This window comes from Dermacentor andersoni, chromosome 9 (assembly GCF_023375885.2).
Source record: "Dermacentor andersoni chromosome 9, qqDerAnde1_hic_scaffold, whole genome shotgun sequence".
NCBI lineage: Eukaryota > Metazoa > Arthropoda > Arachnida > Ixodida > Ixodidae > Dermacentor > Dermacentor andersoni.
The window spans coordinates 23,987,300-24,003,196 of NC_092822.1; the positions used below are offsets into that span (position 1 = coordinate 23,987,300).

Genomic DNA, 15,897 nt, shown 5'->3' on the forward strand with positions numbered 1-15,897 from the left:
TGTTTGTGTGTTTGAGCCAATGTCGCTCACTAAATGTTCTTGAAACTTCCTAAACTATGTCTCCTTTAGAACTAAATATAGTCGATATTTACCTATAAAATATGACCTATAAACCCGACCACTGCACTGACCCTTCAAATTCGTGAGTTCATTGCGCGAACTGCATGGTGCGAAAGCTTCTAAATAGCGTCGGCGCCTGTCTTTCGCTCTTGCGTCTTTTCTGGCTTAACGGTAAAGGCGGCTTTCTTTTTTTTTTTCATTTTACAGGGGTGATTTATTAATGCGGCTCAAATGATCTTTTGTTAAGTGTTATTTAAAAGTAACCCCTCCCCTTTACGTATCTTTCTCAAGAACGAAATCGCCGAAAGAAATATACACTTCTTTCTAGCATATTTCATCTTCACTGGTGAAGCGGCGTTCGGAACAGAGCGAGTAACGTAACTGGCTGACCAATTAAACAACTACATGTAACCATCATAAAAGGGGATGCGCCAACGAGCTACTAACCGCCGGGACCTGTATATACCAGCCAAACTATTCGATCATTCACTTGACTAACAGCACTGCTCGGGAAAGAGTTGTAGCGAAAGGCTGGCAGCCCAAAGACGACAGCGCAATGGCTCGCACAACGACAGCGGATAAGCGGAGGTTGGGTGGGGGGTGGGGGGGGGGGAGAAAGAAACCCGTCCTGAAAAGCGGCAACGCGTCGCGGCCGCGCACAGACGCGCGGCGAGATAGCAGGCGACAAAAGAGATGCAGTCGCGCGTATAGTGCCGCACGACGGCGGGCTTTTCGACCACCAAGATGCGCTCGAACAAAGAGCGCATGCGTTGAAGTATGCGCGCAGTGAAACGTCTCCCGAGCAGGGTGTTCTTTTCTTCTTCTTCTTCCCCTCTCCTTTTGTTTTTGTTTTTTTGTCCTTGGGTTCCGACATGCTTCCGCGCGAGCGGCTCCACCTATTGCTCGGCTCGTGAATCAGCCGAGCGGTGAAATGTACGGGCGCGGCTTTTGTGTAATACGCGGTGAGAACGTACGGCTCAAAGGAGAGCTGGTTTTATCGCGCAGTCTTCCCGACTTTGTCGCCGCGTGCGCAATACATCTGGGTTTCTCGAATATGCGTGTGTTGGTTCACAGGTCTCCGCGGCCGGGTTGTACTTTGCTTGCGTATAGGCCACCACGGTTTCGCAGAAACACACACATAATATATATATATATATATATATATATATATATATATATATATATATATAGAGAGAGAGAGAGAGAGAGAGAGAGAGAAGGTGCTCACTTAGCAAGTATTGTAATGCTTACTTCGTAAGGTTTCGCGGCCTTGGCACGGCACCTGATTCACGCACATCATGATCAACGTTTACGCCGTCAACGGATTATGCCACATCCTCGGTGGCGCGCCGTCGCAGTTTTCGGACGTAATAGCCGGGAAGAGAAACGCAACAAACGGGAAAGCTAATACACATCGCACTATACGAGAACTAAGCGGGACGGACATATATATATAGCGTAAAAACCGGGAAAAAGTAACAAGCACCAACGTAGGTCAACGAGGTCGTGTTGGGTACGCGTCGTGAGGCAACGGTTATACGCCGCAGTAGACACTCTCTATTCGAGATAGCTTGCCACAACGACCCCGCGCGGTGGTGAGTGTGTACATGACGATTTCGTGCACCCGCAGTGCTCACGATATATAGACTGCGTTCCAATACTCGCCGTAGACGGCTATGCACACGGCTAAGGGGACAGCGACCATCTTAAATCTCGTTCCGATTCTCACGAAGACGTCAGGGTAGACAGCTTCGCGAAGACAGCGTCCAAGTCGAAAACGATGCAGGCTGCTTTCCTGTCCAAACAAGATGGCGGCTGAGCAGGACGCTTGGAAAGCCGACAGGAAGGTTGTCTACGCACAAGAAAACGCAGACGCGCTATATATCCTATACGTCCTTAATGTAAGCTACATCGCGCTTTTTATGGGTCTGCAGGTGCAAATACTTAAAATACAGAAATAATGTGTGCTTTTCTCAACCTTCTTGTTTTTTTGGCACCGCGAAGTGGCGTCGCGTCGTGGAAGCGTCTTCCGGACGGCTATAGAAACGCGTTCCATTACATGGCCCCGAAGCTGTCTCCTTGGCTGTCTACGTAGACTGTCTTCGATGCTGGCCAGAACAGGAACACGCCCGTAGTAATGGGTGGTTCATTAATTTGTTAATGCTGAGATCGGCACCACTTGCGATGATATACACGTCTTTAAAACATACCGAAAAGATGCGTCGGTGTTCTCCTCACGTGTCTCCCCCTATAGAGCGTGTGGAAGGCTTTCGCGGAAGACATGAAGTATAGAGAACCCTAGCTGGATTCCATAAATGCAACACATACGCACTTACGTGACAAATTAAAACGCCAACTAGAGGCAGTTTGTTATTTAGTAAATTGAACATTGCGACAGGCAGTGCAGATTGTATCGGTTAATTTTTTTATTTATTTTTTGTCTATATAGAGTCGGAACTACGCTGTCTGTCACAAGCGATTCTTTAATCCGTCCGGAATAACATTAACCAAAACAAAGCAGGATATATATACGATGTAATATATGCAACCAGCAAAGCACAAGCGGACCGTGACGGTGACAGGTGGGCAAACGAAGCAACGGCAGAAACGACGCCGCTCGGAATCTCACTTCGTCTTTACACTCGCAAATGAGCTCAGTTTTTAAAGCACGCTCCGATCGTTTCAACCCTTCCGTGCCTTCCTTAAGGTCAACTGCTATCGTGCAACCACGTACACGTCTGCGCCTACTCCCTTCCCCCCCCCCCCCCCCCAGCCTCCCCAACCGGAAGTCGGTCGGGGAGACCGGAAACCGTAGCACCCCTCTCAAGCCGAGCAGCCGCACTGCTGACGACCTGCTAGCAACGCGTGCGTGAAAAGAACGTTCCAATTAGTCGGCAACCACAGCGTGTATTTAACTAGCAGGACCCGCAATATCATATGCTAAGTTCCTTTTGTATATACATACTTCCTTTTCTTTTTTGAAACACCGTTTCCGCACCCTCACACCAGCGCCTCGGCTGCATACGGTGCCAATTAATACGCTACTGCGGGTCAACGCACGGATGTGACTCCGGGGCTCTCCAACGGGCATGGAGAGGCAGCACCGAGAGTATGTCACGTGACACACCCAGGTAAAGTCGCCAAGCGGCGACGGGCGTCGCATTCCCATCCAATTATGAAGAGGGACGCGTCTCCGTCCGATTACGCATGCGTGCAAAGGGATCTCATTATCATGAGCGCCTCCACGTGCTGGCGGCGCGAGCTGCAGCGCCACAGTCCACTCCTCCCGGGTCGCTCGCGAGAGCCAGTGACGTCACTTCCGGTCGTTCCGTGGCGCACCCTACAGTGTATACGTGGGCAGGTGTCGGGACCTGCGATGAGTATGTGTTTCCGCTTCCCACGGCTCTGCGATTGGGGCATCTGAGTTTCAGCTCACGCAAACTTGGAAAAACATTGCGGAAGAAGAAGATGGAGGAAATCTCGATGGAAATTTCACGGAAGTGAGTAATCACTCCCTTGTTGCGTCGGGCATTAGTATACAGTGCTATCTACGAGGATAATAAACTCAATCGTCCTCCTTTTTTTTCTGTAACTTGAATAATAATGCAGAACGTAGGTCTGTGAGAGTTTCTTGAGGAACGTTGTAGTTCCGGTGACGATGAGAGGTAAAGAGATTATCTGTTTGACATGCACGTTGCTTGTCCTGTTGTGGTTTAACCTACGTCTAAAGTTTTGAAGCCTTAATACGTGCTTAATACACCGCGTTATTTGGTCATAAAATATAGCGCGAGCAAGAAAAGAAGCAAGAGTGAAGAAAGAAATTTAACTTCAGCAAATGACAGTTTTAGAAATTTTGTGCCGGCGGGCATCAAGATTTAAAGTGTGAGTGCTTGCTCGTACCGTATTCTCTGCGAAATCAGCACTGTCACCGCGACGCCTAAAAACTGACCGAGAAAGCGGCGAAGTGACAGAATGTACCAGGCGCTATCGAGAATAGAAGCAAGAAGCGATGGAGGCCCGGTCCCGTGTTAAAAGATGGCGGCGCCTCAAGCATGACGCTGCAGTCAAGGCCTCTTAAGTAATAATTCAACTTCAGAAGGTGCTACTGCGGTTCCCTGCATGCCGCAGTGAAAGAGGGTCACGTGATTCCCTCCTGACGGCGACGCGTTGGACCATACAGAAGACGGAATAACGAAGCTTGGTACATACAATATAGAGTCAAAGGCAACTGATTAGAAGAGCCGGCGTTTTCTTTTTTTTTTTTTTTTTTTTTTTGTCTTACAAAAGCCGCCGTAGAGTTGACGTTATCTTTCCAATTACTTTTTTGCCGATTTGAATAGACGTTCTCTCGAGATGCTATTGAATATCGCGGAAGTTTTGCAAGGGCTGGCGGAACTGAACAAGTGTTGCCGCTCGTCACATCTAAAGGTACAAAGGAAGTGTGAGAAAGAGAACACTCAAACGACAACACCGACATGCATACTTCGTTCCCACGCTTCCGCGAGCTACCGCTAGGTGGCGGAGCGGTCACGGTACTCCTAGAATTATTCCATATGGCTCCCACAGTGAGCCATCCCAGTGGGAGTCATATGGAGTAACTCTAGGTACTCCTGGGTAAACTTGTGTAAGTGCTCAGGGCCGCTTGTACAAGGGGGCATCCAGCGCACGGGTTCGAGCCACGGTCGCCGAAGTGTGAATAGGTGTACTGACGTTCACCACCAAAATTTCCATTACCGCAGTATACGTGTACACGCGAAACGGGATCTTCGGCGCACTTCAAAGAACGCACCGCCGCCGTCGCCGCATTCCGAGAAATCGATCCGGAACTCCGGGAGGGACACCGTGCGGCGTCTTCGAGGGTGCACAGTACATGCCCCCGAACCGTCGCGCCGCCTCGGGGCCATTAAACCCCGCCGACATGAACTTTCTGTCCCTTTACCTCTCGCAGCGTTCTTTCTTCTTTTTTTTTTTATTTTCTTTGCTCACTCATCGGAAACAGACTGGTGCAAAGCTGCTGCTGGCCCCGACTGCATGTTATGTACGGACGGTATACATAACACGGTCCGCTGACTCGCAACTCACTCTCCAGTTCAGAGCCGCGCGCGAGAGAGAAAGAGAGAGACAGAGAGAGCGGACGACTCTCGCTTTTGCGTGTGTGTCTGTCTCAAGCGCGTCCGCGTGTCGACAGGGGTTTTTAAGAGAAGAAGAGAGGTGATGAGAGAAAGTGTTCATTTCTTCAGTACACCCCCAGCGCAACCTGCGTGTGAAGATTATACATACGTGTATCTATACGCACGCACACATATACGCGTGCGCCGACAAAGAGATGAGGGAAAGGGCTGATCCCTGCGTTGCCAGTGCGCGAGCTGTGTTGGAAGATGGATGCATACGTACGTGGCATCACGGCGCGTAGCGCGCGTGCACGGGGGCCATGTTCGATCACGTGACGCTGAATTAACCAGAAGCGCGCGCCGCGGTCGCCTTGTCGGGGCGGAGACCGTGGCACAGTTGCCGCTGGCCCGATAACGAGCGCGCTGCGGTGTCAATGAACTTGGCACGACCGAAATTTGAGAGAGAGAGAGAGAGAGAGAGAGAGAGATGAAGGAGAGAAGGGAGGAACGAGAGAGAGAGCGTGTGTGTGAGAGAGAGACAGTGAAAGAGAAGAAAAAGAGAGAAAGGGAATATGAGAGAGTGAGAGAGATGGGAGAAACGAGAGAGTGAGTGAGTGAGAGTGTGGGTGTGTATGTGAGAGAGAGAGAGAGAGACATGTGGCGCCGGGGACTACACGTGCGTGAATTGCATGTGTAATGTTTGTAGCTCGTGTCTCCTCTCTCTCGATTTTCCTATTGTGCGCGCGCGACGTCTCTAAATTGCGTCACCGCTGTACTTCGCATTCCTGCAATCTCGTCCCGCGCTCGTACCAGCTTATTAGGCTGTTTGGGAAAGTCGGCACCTAATCGAGGTATGAAGTGTCGAGGGCAAATCGATACGAACACGAAACCGAGAATGCAGGGGAAGTGTGAAATCCAGGAATGAAATCAAACGGATAATTTGCTGCGTCATCGTACAAGTTAAGCGTAAAGAAAGCTATACAAAAGACGGTAACGAAATTGGACGTTGCAAAGGTACTCTTACCAGCAAGTGCAATTAAAAAAGTCTAAAAATATTTGCAGAATGAAATGCCTGTTAAAAGGCTATATACACTTTCTACTAAACGGCTATATCCCGCTATTAAACGGCATAGCGAGCAAAATGGAATTAAGACGAAATTACGCCGCAAAGAATACAACAAACGTAAAGCTTTACCAGAGATCTGATGAAGACTACAAATGTCAATATAACCGGCGAACGTTTTTTGTAAGATTCATAAGGACGAAAGCACCGCTCGAACTTCTGAAAGTCATTGCATTTTTTGTTGTTGTTGTTGTTGTTGTTGTTTTACTTTTGTCTCTTTGTTTGAATGCAGCTCAGTTTCCTCGTTTTGATTCAGCGGATCACCTCCGCCATACCGCAAGATCAGAAAGCGAAAGATGTGGTGTAGTGAAGTCATCAAATATGCATGGCTGCACGAACGGTAAGCAGGCTGAATACGGTTTGCCACCGCCCCTGTTCTGGCCTGTTCCTCTGTGTAACCGCCGTCCTACAACATTGCCCTCGTTAGCCTGCTTCACCGCAAAGTCTTATTTGTGCATAGTGGCGAAGCACCAGAAAAAATAATCGGAACGGCGATTTCGGTGCAGATATACTCGGGTGGAAAGGTCGAATTGTGCGCCAAGTGGGTTGGAGAACATCGTTGACCACGTCTCAAACACGTACAGAAAGAAACCACGGTCAACTTACGACCATAACGACAGAAACGCGCCATATCCACGTCATATGTTTCAGTTCCTGAAGACGGCACCGAAAACCACGCATAGCTTCCCGAGAACCTCATACAGAGTAACGGTTGCATGTTAGGTCCCATTCCTTCTCGTTGGAAGCTTTACATTTCCTTTTCTCATTCATTCGGGGCAACGGCTAGTTCTAGAATGTTTAAATCCGCACAGTCACATTTGTCTCCCCTGCGCCAGCCATGATCATTGATCATCGCCTTTACGGCCCCTCTAGGTGGTATTGCCCTGACTGAGCCCTTTCTCGACTGTACAAATGCAAGACGAATATGGCCACACGTACTCTGTCAAGGCCCTTTGACACTTATATTATATATTATATTAGGTCTCTGGTCCTCTCCGTCAATGTAACGTCAAGCACTAGATTTTCTGTTCGATTACCTTGAACCAGATGGTACTACATCATATAGAAAGCTAGCAGTGGAATCAAGATGACAAGTCGGACTCAGAATGTTCATCCTTGAGGATACCAAAAGAAGTGACGTTGTTATTATTGTTCTCGTTTCTTTTTTTGAGTCGCTTCAAAAATGAATTTAGGAAGAGCGTTCCAGTCGGAAATTGTGTGTGGAAAAAAAAAAAAACAAAGCTATGTTTAAATGCATTAGCTTTAGTAATTATCGGTTTTAGTGCATCACCATGAGTGCGTCTAGCCTCTCGGATATTCAGTCGTTGAACATATATGAAGGTATGCACACGTCTTAATTTTCTGCCTAATGGCCGCACGGATTGGCCCACTGTTGCGGCATATATACTTGTTCTCGCAAGCCGCGCGCAAGGCTTGAAACGTAGGTGTTTTGTACTTTGTTATTACAGAGTACCGAACACATCGAAGACGCATTATCCCTGGTCACTTCAGGGGGTCAGAGCGTGTAGGCGCCTTCTATTTACGCAGGCATATTTTGCCAATTCCGTCCCCATCGGAATGCGGGTGCCGATGCCGGGGAATCGAACCTTCCGACCTCGTGCTGCTCAGCAAATGAGCTCCATACAAGGCACAGAGCCAGCGCGACGGACTGCCACGAACCGTGCCCCCCCACTACCCCGACACACACACTTTCTCTTACCCTTCATTCCCCCCCCCCCCCCCCAACCGCCCCAGCTCGTAATCTGCAGGGAATGCCGTTTCCGAAGCAATTCGCGTGCACCGGTGCACGACAGTGCAGCACTGGAGCACAGCGAGAGAACGCGCGTGTGCAGCAGTGCGCGGACCAGTGTGAGAGAAAACAAACGCGCCCGGGACTCGAACAGGAAACGGACCAGTTTCCCAAGAGCATGCAGAGTGGCGTGTCCGTTGTGTACGCTGCAGGGTGCAGCGTTGTGTACGCTCCACCCCCCACCCCACCCCCGGCAGGGGAGGGAGCTTATGAGGGGAGCGAGTTTTAAGGAAGGGGACGACGTTATGCACTGCAGGCCATGCACCCCGACTACCATGCTATACGCCTGTGGCGGGACAATTAGTCGCAGAAGCATTACAGTGACCCTAACCGGAGCGAACACCACGCTAGGGTAGTACGCAACGCCTCTCAACTGCAGCAAGACCTCGGTGAAACAAAGTTGAAGCGGGAGCCAGAATTACTTAGTTGTATACATTATTGCATGCACTGCACTGCGAATCTCCGCGGGGATTTCATTGGAGAAATGTCGATCACTTCGTTATATCCGGTTTCGTTATAACGAGGTTTCAAGTCGACTCAAATCGAGTGCTTGCTCTCTTCAACATTTTAACGTCCTTGTGGGTGTACAAAGCGTGCTTGGGTTTGTCGCATGGCTGAGACACCCTTAAGGAGTAAGATGAAATCGCTGATAGAGGCAAATGGATTTCTCTCTTTCTGGCGACTATCTTGTGGCAAATAAACACGACGATGTCTGTGACAGAGGACACAATAACTGCGTGAAATAATCTTTGGCAAACTCTCCTGGCAGATATTTCGATGCTCACCAGGTGGTTAGAGCTATAGACCACTGTTTTCAACCGCGGCTTTTCTCATTGCAGCTGTAGTTGCAGCACGCCATCCGACCAAGAAAAGAAAAAGAAAGGTTACTGCGTATAATAAAACTTAAACAGTGCTCAGACAGATCCTCGCCAAAGGCTAAGGAAATACGTATTTGACCCGAAGAGGACACAGACAAAACACGACCCAAATCTTATAAGAGGAAACGGCGTGGCATATTTTGCACGCACACTGCAGATCGAGGCCCGCATGCACGAATCGTGTATCGGTGAGATCAGAATTCTCGGCAGAAGCAAGAATCGGACAGCGAGTTAATGGACGCTTTCTACATAAGGAATGACGAAAAAAAAAAAAAGAAACTCCAGCTTCACAAGTGACACATCGTTTCTGTAATATCAGTCGGATACGAGATATATGTGCATAGTTCTACCACTGCAGGTTATCTCCAGTATTGCGATTAAACCTGCGCACGAGCTTATTCCGCTATTCGTTGGCGGTGTCTGCACACCCAGAATACATCAATCCGAAGTGCCACCCACGCGTCGTCGTCAACGTGTCTTGTTCCTTTCTCACGTGATTCTACTTTGCGGCACATGCGTGTCTTTCGACGAACATACCAACTCGGCCGAGACGTAAAGCTCCCTTGAAGGGCTAACAAGGGAGGGAAAGAGGCAGCCCGAGGTAGTTATCCGCACCAGCAAATCCGGAGGCAGTTGGCTGACGGTATAATCTAGGAAACAGAAGGAAAGTTGGGAGATAGAGAGAGGGGAGAAAGAGAGGGGGAGGGAGGGAGGGAGGGAGGGAGGGAGGGAGAGGGCAGAGGCTGGGGACAGGAGCGAGAAGCCGGGAGGAGACAATGGTTGCCCGAGGCTGCGGCGGCGGCGTTTCCTGCATTGTCCCTTCCCTCCTCCTCACGCTAGCCTTGCAGTCCGAGCTACAGAAAAGAATACAAAGTAGGGCTGCTGCTGCCGCTGCCTTCACCGAGCACGCGAATCACGGGAGCCCCTCTTGCGTCTAAGCGTGCCTCGGGTTTCCTGGTGGCCGCAGCCGGGGAGAAATTTCTCGAGAACCAGTTCCTTCCGTCTTGGCGCCGCTTAATCGGTCACGAAATGGGTATGCGTCGGTTGTGCGTTGCCTGCCGTAACAGTAACACGCTCGTATACAGTACCACACACACGAGCAGAGTGGGAACCCACGCGCTTGTATGCCTGCATAGCGCGCAGCAAGAACATGTCCGTACGCCAATGGGAGCAAATCGTCATCGTCATCATCAATAACAGCCTATTTCCACGGCGATCTCTCGCGTGGTTAGCCCCGTCCCGAGTAAGCCGACCGACTCCCCGCTGTGGCCCCCTGCAAATCTAATCTTATCGCTCCATCTAATCAATCGTCTGCACCGTATGCCCCTCTAATAGTACTGCGGTTCCCTTCCATTTGGCACGCACGATTGGTTATTCTGAACAATTAAATCACTTACAATTACATCCTTTTATCTGAACTACACGGAATAGCGGCTACTTCCTTCTGCCGTTCCAAATCACGCTACCGTTTTCTAATCTCTTGAAGATGCGATAAATATTTCTTTCTTTCTTTTTTCTTTCTGTTCAATCGCTCGCGCTGCATAAGTATCATTGCACGTTCATTCAAGTTTCAAATTTAGAGTGTACTACACTCTATAGCACAGTCTGCGCGGGCTTTAAGCTCGTTGGAAGGTCTTAGCTTTCTTTCAAGCTTCAAATGTACAATGTGCTAGAATGTACGACAGAGTATCTATTGAGTGTACGCAGACAACTCCACAAAAAATAATAATAAAGTCTCGAGCTTTCAATTTGAGTATATTGTTCTCTCTCACTCTACTACCCCTAATACAGAGTGTGCAAAGGCTCACCTTTCGTTTGCGATTACTCAGTGTACCAAATTTAAACCAGGAGACAAAAAGTGTTATAACAAGGTGCGCGCAAAATTACAAGGTGGCGTGCGAGTGGATCTAGGGATGTAGCTACGCATACTCTGCCAGCAGACGACGTACAAACATATTGTAACCCAAGGAATCGCTGAAGCTTACGTGGCCAGACACTGAAAACCTAAAGAGGCATGTACAAAAATTACGTTCGTACCATCAGTGAATCACGGATGGTCACGTGGACGAAATCAATAAGACACAAGATTAATGAAATTGTGGGCTTTTACTTGCCAAAGCAGCGATCTGATTATGAGGCGGCTCCCGATTCTATTTGGCCACGTATACCTAGAGCTCTTTAACGTGCAAAGAAGAGAAAGGACACGAAATTTCGGGTCGGCGAGCGATATTTTCTCAACACTTCGAAGTGTTTGTCCATGTAGCCGAATAGCCCAGCTTAGAACCATAAGCGCGCGGTCGTAATCATTTGTTGTGCTTTACGGAGTGGACCTGTCACGTTCAAAGTACCTCTTGGTGTCGTCTGTATACATGCATTAATGGACTACACCCCATAGCTTTCATTCGCTCGTTCTGCCGATTTTTCGTTCGTGTTTCTTTAATTTTTTTACCCCACTTTCTTTTTTTCTTGCATATACGTCGACACGAACTGCACTTCCACGCCCTGTGTGTTTTGCATAACAGATTTCCCATTGTTCACAAAAGCCAGCACTGCACTCTGGAGCCGTGCCACGTGGAGCTTCTTCAAGGACATCCACCATGTAGCGCGCGGTCCAACCGCATGTATCGCGCAGTTTCAGTCATCCCAACATGGGCCACCACGTCTATTATTCACACGGCATTCATTTCAAGTGCTTGATCGCTCTTACATTCGCAGTTCGGCCCAGCGCTGCAAGTGGCTCACACCCACATTGCATCCGCACACTGGGCTTAGGCTGGGCACTACAGGCTTGGTGATCAGTGTGTCCTTCCGTCCGGACATCGGGCAATGAATGAAAAGTAACGCGTGTTCTGTTGGACACATTACACATGCGCGCGTTGATGACGCAGTTCATTTCAAAATGCACACGTGCAGTTCCTCAGTGTACAGACAAAAGAAGCCCCTGCCGCTTTACGCTGACAAAGATTTGGTCCAATCTCGTTCGCATAACAGAAGACTGAGTCATCGAAGTGCATCGTTATAGTGTGAATGTTAGTATCCCATATGTCTGTATTGCACGGTACAGTGCATTACATCGCAGCACGTAGCAGAGGTCCACAGTGAGATTCCCCGAAGTAGAGTTGATACTTGATGGTTGTGTGTTGCTCTAACAGTTGCGAAGAACGTTGTTGGCTATCAGCAACGCATAGAGCGAATTAACAGCACAACCACGGCTCGAACTATACGTCATGCACATTTTTGTGGTCGGTGTTGTCTTCTTCGTTCATCATGTTGTATCCTGACCCGACAGGATTCTATCGGGCTCTCGATTTTAGTCACGTGTTTGTAGGTAAGCAGACAGAAGGCGTGTGGGCTCACCTTCCAAGTGCGTCCTTGACGGCATTGTCGTCGCTAGCGCAGACACGTCGGCTGTCGAGCAGAGGTGGGAACACCACGGCCAGCTCAGAGCATCGGGTCACGTACATCTCCAGAAGGTCACCACAAGCAGACGACGCGCACCCAGCTTGCGCCAGACGACGCGGTGAGGTGTGATCTTCTGCAACGACAGACAGAAGGCGAATGAGATAAGGTCAGGTCCCGCTGAAGCAGACGGCACGTCGAACGGACAGACAAGTCACTGCACATCTCGCAGAGACACACAAACACACACCAGCACGGAAACAAACACCGGGCACGTCTTGCATACGCTTCGGCGGAAGTGGCAAACCCGCAACGTTCGTGCGATACGTGCACGCCGTACGATAATCCGCGCCAAGGATCGTAAGACTCGTCAACGCCTGCGACTCTAATCCGGCGGGACCGTTCCAGGTCGAAGCCACGCGGCCCAAAGTGGGACAGACGAGACCGGTAGACCTGACGGACGGACGGATCGGTGGCGATCGCAAGAACGATCAGTCAAAACAGAACAAAGAGAAAGAAAAGAAAGATAGAGAGAGAGCTGGAAGGCTCAGGTGGAAAGGGAAGCGGTCGCAACTACCTTCGCACCGTCGACGTCGTCGCTGTCTTCGTCGTGGTCGCCGGATCACCGTCGACGCCCGTCAGAACTCGGGCCGCGCGTCGTCGCGCACTATCACGGAGGCCGATCTGGACGTACGCGCGCTCGCAACAAACAGCGGTGGTGGAACAGAAAGCGACGCAAAAAGAAAAAAAAAAAAGAGAAACCTACGGTGGCAACGCACAACCGGCCAGCCGCCCCGGGCCACACGGCGCCACAGAACGGGCACACACGCGCGCGCGCGGTGTGTCCAGCGGGCGGGCGTCCGTCCTGTGTGCACGGAGAGAGAACCCCCGAAAAAAGAAAATACGTACAGGCAATAAAGAGAGGCGACGAAGAGAACGCGGAGGCTGTGCGTGCGTGCGCGACTCGTCAAGGTCTAGGCGCAGCGAGCGCCCGCGTTCGTTCTACCGCCGTGGCTCACTCGGACGGAACGGCCGCGGAGAGCGCGAGCGGGCCAACGTAACATTACGTGAAAGGGGGACGCGCATTTCGAGGGCGAAGGAGAGTCGGCCCGACCGGGCACCGGGCTGCTGCACTCGCTCTGGCGTAGCGAGAGAGAGAGAAAGAGAGAGGTACGGGACAACCATTAGGGGGGGCTAGGGCAGTTTCCAACCCTCCCCTCCCCCCTTTCTCACCGTCAGCACGACGTCGCACGAACGGAACGGACACGGGCGAAATTTGACGGAGGGAGGGGGAGAGAGAGCGGCTAGAGTAAGAGAATTAAAAAAAAAAGAAGAGTTGCTACGAGAGAAACAAAGGAGTGAAAAAGGAAAACAGGCAGGACGTCGCCAGCGGTATAAAAAGGGAGGAGGGAACGGCCGGTGCATGGTGGCGGGGATACGTAGTGGACGGCTGTTGTCTGCGACTGTTGTGTCCGGCGCAAAAGGGGGGAGGGGGACCCGACGCCGCAATGGACGAACGACGACATCGTCCGTCGTCTCCGTTGGCGAGCATAGAGCATCTTCCGGCCCTCGCCCGAACTACTCGTACGCGCTTGGTGCATACGCACCTCGCTTTGGGCCTCTCTCTTATTTTCCTCCGCCGCGAGATCTGGCAACCCTCTCTTCCTCCGGGAGGGGTATTAAAGAATGGTCCACCCGCTCTTTTTCGTTGTTTCGTACCCTCTCCTCGCTGCTAAAGGAGGGCGGAAAGAAGAGAGCGAAGGGGCTATCTCTATGTCTCTCTCTCCCTCGAGGTCCTTGTTTATATGCGTTCATCTTTTCCGTTTCCATTGTTGGACATCGGGGAACGCCAGCACGAGGAAGACGGCCGCACGCTAAGAGAGGGCGAGGGAGCGTGGTCGAGCGTGAGGACTGCCAAATGATCCCCGTCGCCTTGAAAGGGCCGCGCGAAGTCTCGTAGAGAACGTCCACGTAATACCGTGTCTTCAGAGCTCGGCGGGCGACTCGGGACGAACGCTGACGTGGAGGCCCGTTGGCGGTGGCGCTAAGTCTTCGGCGAGGCTTCTTCAACGCCGTGCAGAGTTTTAAGATCTAAAGCCCCTCAATCTCCCAAAGTAGCGCCATTCGCTTCCCTCCTCCTCCGCTCGGCGCGGCCTCGACGGTGGCGCCGCCTGTGGTGGGCCTGCCGTAGCAGACGACGGCTAACACGCTACGGGAGGAAATCCGCAGAAAAGTTCGTTCGAGCCCTGCGGAGCAGTTTTTTCAATCGAGATCTTTCTTCGTCAGTCGGTAACTGGCCTTTAGAATTTCGTGTTAGAATTGCGGAGGAAATAGAGAAAATGACCATTATTCAAGGCGTATTTAAGGCGTAAAGCGCGCGACGTTGAGAGTTCGTGTTGCTGAAACACGACGCAAGCACGCGGTGTACTCAAACACGCGCGTAATTACCGATGTTTCAGGTGTTGACAGCGTGAAAGTATGCGTACGTGGTTTCGTAGGTTCATTCACGTACCTGCAGGACACTTTTGTTCGGTCGGCGCGTGAGAGATTCCGGCTGTGTGCGGTCAGCAATGCCTGGCAACAGGGCCGTTTTTTCATTGCGGGGTGCTTTGGTAATCGTGACGATATCTTGTTTTTTTTTTTACCAGTACTGCTCCAGGAGGGCACATGTAATGGCTAACGGAAGCCTCTGAAGAGCACGTAACATTACACTAATGCAGACGTCGCAGGGAGTGTTCGCATACAAAATTGGCTGTCCGCGATCTCATACCCCCGTGGCATGCACAGGCTTCGGCGAGCCCCATCTAGCGCTGGTTCTAGCTTTGGTGTTGCCGTTGCCGCTTTGGTGCCCTGACGGCGCCGTCAATAACACGAAATAATGACAAGTTGTTACACTAGTAAATAAAATTTATTGAAGAAATACAATCGCGCCGAGGCGCCAACTTCTAAAGCAGCACTAGCGCACGAGTATTATGAAACGCCAACGAGGAATTTACCGGCCCACGTACGACTCTACGATCAAAGTGCACGTTAAACATCCCCAGGCGAGCTAGATAGTTATCCGGAGCCATCCACTACGACCTCCATCCTAGCTTTAGTCGCTTCGGAACGTTAAAAACATTAATCACCACAAACCAAATCAATACATGCGGGCGTACATTCGAAGCTAAAAGACTGCATCGTAAGTAATAGTGAGCCTTGCAATAGCGTTGAGAATGTGCTAACTTTTGGTGGAGCTCAAAACACACCCTGAATAAAGTCGCTTTTATGTCACAGGCCAGCTGCAGATGCGTGGATTTCACCGCAAGACGATACTACATGAAACAAAGAGAGCACATTCGAAAAAAGAAAGTCAAACAACGCGCTAAAAACCACGCAGAGCATGAACACCCACTTTTTCGAAGCGGAAGGCGTGAACTAGGCTCAAAATAAGAGGTTGTGAGTAGCCGTGGCCCTTACTTCACTAAGCCGTGCGCTCTTTGCCACTTCCTCGAAGTCAGCCCGCCCGATCCTGCG

The 15,897-nt window shown here is 50.5% G+C and overlaps 1 long non-coding RNA gene across 2 annotated transcripts in view; it reads right to left on the reverse strand.

Annotated features, from left to right (window-relative positions):
* Window positions 1-15,897, reverse strand: part of LOC126527300 (uncharacterized) — a 94,487-nt gene that overhangs the window by 23,391 nt on the left and 55,199 nt on the right. For both annotated transcript variants that reach the window (XR_007598759.3, XR_011890126.1), the window contains exon 2: window positions 12,340-12,517. This is a non-coding gene — a long non-coding RNA (uncharacterized lncRNA). The remainder of the gene's footprint in view (window positions 1-12,339; window positions 12,518-15,897) is intronic.